Below are 6,060 nucleotides of genomic sequence, written 5' to 3'. Positions count from 1 at the left end.
GGATAGGAAGAGAGAGGAGGTATCGGGCAGAGTAGCCCCTGAGGATGACCAGGAAGTGTAGGAGGGGTGTCTGAGTTCCCTGTCCCGGGCTGTTGCCGCAGTCAGAAACTCACTCACCCCAGTGATGTCTCTCCTGGTGCCTGGACCGGAACTCCTTGCTGCTAGGTGTCTCGTAAACAAAGGACCTACCTAGCTTGCTGCAGGCAGGCTAGTGGGGACAAGTAACTATATTTTTAACGAATTTAAGATTTTCTCTATCTCCCATGAAGTGTTATCGTATTATCCTATCATGAATTTTAATACTATGCTTTCTACCATAGTACTATGATATTAAACAAAGGAAATATGTAAATGTGCACCCTTGTGCATGTGATGGGGTTGTGTTTGGTGCATCTGGAGAGAGGAAATCAGTAAATAATTAGTGGGGAACATCTTGCATTCTGCAAAATGAATATGAGAGACCCCCAACACACACACACACACACACACATGTTCCTACATATACATTTAACTTGCTTGGGTATAATATGTTCTACATAGAAAAGGTCTCTTAGAATAACCTTATAAATCCACAGTTTTGAGCTTGGTAATACTTAACATTCAACGTGAGTGTTTTGCTTTTGTCCCTAGCAAGTGCTTACGTCGTAGACTATTATTAGACTTATTGAAGTTTTAAAGTAAGTACAGGCACAAAGTGTTTACCATTGATTATGATAAACACAACTAAGGGCTACAATGCTTTTTTAAATAATTGATTTTGCTCTTAGCAGAAGGTAAAATGCAAAATAAAATTTAGGCTTATTGAATGACACTAGATTGACCAAGAAATTTCACTGATCAAGGTAATGGAAAAAAAATGAAAACATATGCAAACACATACTTAAGAAAACAATATATTTCATACAATAAACTAAATTTCTTTCCGGGTTTCATTCAATACTTACTCAGCATTAAACACAGCAAGAGATACCAAATTGTATGTATAATATACTTTCTCTTACTGTTAGATACTTTATGATTTGGTCATGATAACTAAAAATTGCAGGATCAATGTACTGTAAAATTATTGTAATACTAACAAGTATTTAACCCCCTTCATATAAGGTACAACTAAAAAGACCTTATTTAGTAGTAAAGATGACAAAAGAAAAGTAATTTACAAGTATAACCGCATCCCCCCAAAACAATAAAATACCCCATATGTATAGATAAAGGAGGAAAATCAGATTACAAGTACTTTTTTAGATGAAGTCTATAGTACATTTACTATCAAGAGGATCATAGAGAAACAATATTAAAAGACTGAGTGTTATTCACTAGTCCAAACAAAATAATGTCAGAAATGAGTGTCACAAATGGGAGGTAGGGAATTAGGATGCTCTTAAGAGATAGTTTTAAGTTTTGAATCAGTAGGAACTCAGTGAACATTTTTAATTGCAAGAGTGATATAATCAAATATGTGCCAAAAAAAGAACAAAATCCATCTCTTATGGTCACGTGGAGAACTGAAATGAAGCGTGACAGAATAAAAAGAGAGGCCAGATTTAGCAGAGATAATTAGGACAAATTCAAGGATGGTTGCTTCCATTTCCCAACAGAATCATAGAGTGTTTACCGGTTCATTTCACAAGATCAGAGCACGAGGAAGAACATTTTTGTATGAAGAGTTACAGTTCTGTTTTGAATGATAAGTATTTGAAGATTCTTATCAGCTTAGATCAACTTGTTGAGGGAATTTAGAGATTCCACGTTTGAAAATGTTCCCCGTGAACACAGGGCTTAAAAAGACCAATCACTCGCCAAACAGGTTCTAATCTTATAGTACTGTAATAAGTGCAGTAGAGTCCGGTTTTATCCCAGGCTTTTTCAGACCCGAGTTCCCGATAGAACATCCCCCTTGTCTCAGTGTGCGGGTGCACCCCTCGCGGTCCTGAGTTCCTTGCTCGTGCTCTCTCTCCTTCTGCTCCTGATTTGGACCCTGAGATTTCTGTCCGGTGCTCCAATGTGGGTCTCTGTCTCTGTCTCCTTTCATCGCCTGATGAAGGTTAATATTCAGGAGGATGCCTATATGTTTTTTCTTCGGGTTCTTCTTATTTAGCTTCTTATTTAGATTCTCTAGGATTATAGGCTCAATGTCCTTTGTTTATGGCTAGAAACCAAATATGAGTGAGTACATCCCATGTTCCTCTTTTTGGGTCTGGCTTACCTCCCTCAGGATAGTGTTTTCTATTTCCATCCATTTGCATGCAAAATGGGGGAGGGAAATGGGAGGCGGTGGTGGGGAAGAGACAAAAATCTTTAATAAATAAATAAATAAAAGAAAAAAAATAAGTGCAGTAGAGGAAGAACAAATTCTCACACAGTCCTCTCCTGGTCCCAGGTAGATAAGAACAAAAAGAAATAGAAGCTCTCTCAGACTCATCAGGATCTTAAATCTCACAGGTGCCTACTGTTACCGGGGTTGTTGCTCTCATTCTCTTCCTCACTTGAAGTGACTTGCTTGTTGCAACTAAAGACATAGGTGTTCCACTGCTTAATACCAAACAACATTAAATACCTTACCTTATCCACTTTTCGTCTTGAGTCTTCCAGTTAGTTAAATTACCATGTTTTTTTTTTTTTTTTNTTTTTTTTTTTTTTTTTTTTTTTTTTTTTTTTTTTTTTTTTTTTTTTTTTTTTTTTTTTTTTTTGTATTTTAGGGCTTTAGGGGAGATTGTTATGGACAGCCAAAATCTAGAACTTCTATACTTGAATTAATCACAAGCCCAGAAAATCAGAAATGCCTAAAAGAATATATCTTCTGTGTGGATTAGCAAAAGGAAAAGTCTAAGATTAATTTAGCATAGTTAAAAAAATTCTGTGACATTATAAACTATAAGTATAGCTATTTCCATCTTAAGGACCATTCCTAAGATAACAACCATGCTCAACTTGTATTATACTGTATCATATTACTAGATCCTAGTTGTTTTACCTCAAAATAAAATTTTCTTAATGTATCACTTGTTTAATTTGTGAAAAGCTTTTCATTACTGCATAAAAACACCCAAAGTAATCAACTTATCAAGACAAAGATTTATTTTTGATTAGAGGTTTGGATGTTTGACTTCATGATCAACTTTCTCCATATTATTTTAGCCTATAGTAATAAGGCATGACACAAAATAAATTATAAAGACCTGAAAAATATTCAAGAAAATTTCAGTAATGGCCAGACAGTATTCAAAGACATCTCCCCTCTTAGAAATTATTTCATTTCTCATTATTACCAAGATCGAGGCTGAACTTCTTAATAGTAAGTTTTGTAGAATTCTTTAATATCAAAACTGTCATTCTCCCAACAACTGGCTTTGGGCTCCACTTCTGAAAGTCTCTTCCTGAGGCATTGTTTCCATGTTTACCAATCAATTAACATATTAGTTCAAAGTAACAAGTGAAATACTGACACTATCAATCACCTCATTTGAAGAATCTACTTTGTCATTTCATGAGAGTGGTTTGGTGAATCTAAGCTGATATCAGACAAACACTGTAATTTTAAATACATAATATAATTTAAGTATGTCATATATGTGCACATATCTGCTTCTATCTTCTCATAATAAATGGACTGATATTAATCATAATGCTTTTTGTCCCTGGTGACAGAAATGCACCTAAAACTAGCCTTTAAAAGGTAATTCATGCCGGGCGGTGGTGGCGCACGCCTTTAATCCCAGCACTCGGGAGGCAGAGGCAGAGGATCTCTGTGAGTTCGAGACCAGCCTGGTCTACAAGAGCTAGTTCCAGGACAGGCTCCAAAGCCACAGAGAAACCCTGTCTCAAACAAACAAACAAACAAACAAATAAATAAATAAAAGGTAATCCATTCATCCGTACACTTACAGTGATTTCTTCTGGCATCTAGCAGTGTTTAGCAGACAATGGGTTCAGTCTTTAGCATAACAGAAGTTGAGGATCCGTCAACCCTCTTCTTCCCTGCGTACACAGCTTGCTCCATTACGTTTATTTTTATACAGGCTCTAAAATAACAGGACAGGACGGATACTGGAAGCCTTAAGCCTACAGCGCCCTCATAAATCTAGATTCTATGGTGACTATTAAAAGATGCAATTCCTTTTATGTTCTTTTGTTGATGACCTACTTTTTAAAATCTTTGTATCCAAAGCTTTCAAAATTTTCTCTCTTCTTGCTGTTCTGCAGTCTCACAATGATTTGTCTTGTTACAGGCCTTTTTTAAAATTTATTGTGCTTGTGCTCTTTGGTTCTTTTTTTTTTTTTTTATTCTGGAAACTTATATTATCCATGCCTGAGAATAAACCTCATATTGTTATATTGATAATAACTTGACTTCCATTTTGCCTTCCCTTGTGCTAAAATCCAGGTGATATTAATCAGTTCACTGATCTTAAAATTATCATATTATTTTCACCTTTCAATCTCATTTTGCTGTACTTAAAAATTATGAATTTCTCTAGTTCATTAATTTCTCAATTCCAGGGTTTCATTATGAAATGTCAATTTTATATGGATTTTAAACTTCCTTTAATTATCGTGCTTTTCTTTTCTAATATTTCATTTTTCTTTTTATTCTGCCTTAAATATTTTATGTTGTTGTTTCGCTCAAATATCCTGGGATTTTCCAGTGGCCTGCCATGATAGTATTGAGTCCCTAGTATATGACTAGATCTTTGAGCTTGAAGTGTAGTGTGATAGATGAGCCCTCCTTGGGCAGTATCCACCGCTTCCCAGGGAAGACGCAAGAGCACAGTGCATACTGGGTATTGGAATGCCAGCTTGTGCATTTCTCAACGTCAAATTACTCTACAGCTTTCTTTTTTATAGGTTGTATACCTACTTTTAACTGTTGTGGAAGTTCAGAAGGAAAAGTGAGAAATGAGCCTCCAGCACAAAGCTCTTCATTTAATCTTACGATAATAATTGCTCTTGGTGTTCCACAGATAGCCAGTTTTGGTCTACAGATACAACAAGCAGTTAAAAGCATCATTTGCTCTTTCAGTGGACACCATATCAATTCCCATCATTCACAGGGCAATCTACAGCCAGCTCCAACTCCAGTTCCAGGTATGTGAGGCTGCTTTCTGCTCTCTGCGAGTACCAGAAAGGCATGTGGTACATAAACATACCAGCAGGAAAACACTCTTACACATAACAAATTAAAAAAAAAAATAGGCATTTAAAATAGAAAATAGAAGATGCCAAAGTGACCTTCACTCTAATACACAGAGACTTCAGACAATAGGAATCAATGGTCATCTCTCACATCCTGGAGTCACTTGAGAATTCAGTTCAGTCAGGAGCTCTTGGGATCCTGTTGCTTTTTATTTCACAGTGCTAGAAAACTAGTATTTGCTCTTGGGGAATGTATTCTTCTAGCATATTTTTTAATGTTTGCTCAGTGAAGACTGCTCATTGGTATCAAAAATGTATCTTTTGATTAAAATAAGATTACTTTTGTCTGTATCTTTGTTTTACATTTATTCTTCAAAAATATTTTTGAGACTGGAGACTATATATGTGGTTTATACATAATATTTATGTATATAATATTTCTTATATTTTTATATCAGTAGGGAAAATCCAAGATCAAGATTTTGACTTGTTTTATGACGGTTCTGGGGGAGATTATTCAAGCTAAAGAGTAAGGTCATTGGGAGAATACAGATGGAATTCCCTCCTAATGGGCTCGGCAAAGCAATGAAATTCTTGGGATTCCTCATAAGATGATGAGTATCAACCAGACAGCTACAGGTGTAGTAACTAGAGGAAGCTATCAAAGAACACAGCTTAACTTCATGAGAATCTCGTGAGAGTCCTTGAGCCATATTGGCCATTGCAATCCTTAAAAAGCTTTTATTTCCTTCAATGTGTGAATAGTCACAGGTCTCATCTCATGGTTGTCTCAGAATGTGATTGTTGCTGCTCGGATATGTAACACCTTAGTGATGTCCAGCCCAGAGGAAACAGCTTTCCTAAGTGATTTCCTAAGAATCCAACAAGTGTGCCTTCAGCTTCTAGGATGGTAATTATTCACACATC

This window comes from Alexandromys fortis, unplaced genomic scaffold, assembly GCF_014885135.2.
Source record: "Alexandromys fortis isolate MF-2015 unplaced genomic scaffold, M_Fortis_MF-2015_v1.1 scaffold_113, whole genome shotgun sequence".
Classification (NCBI taxonomy): Eukaryota; Metazoa; Chordata; class Mammalia; order Rodentia; family Cricetidae; genus Alexandromys; species Alexandromys fortis.
The sequence above is the reverse complement of the archived record's forward strand: the minus strand, read 5'-3'. Positions refer to the sequence as shown.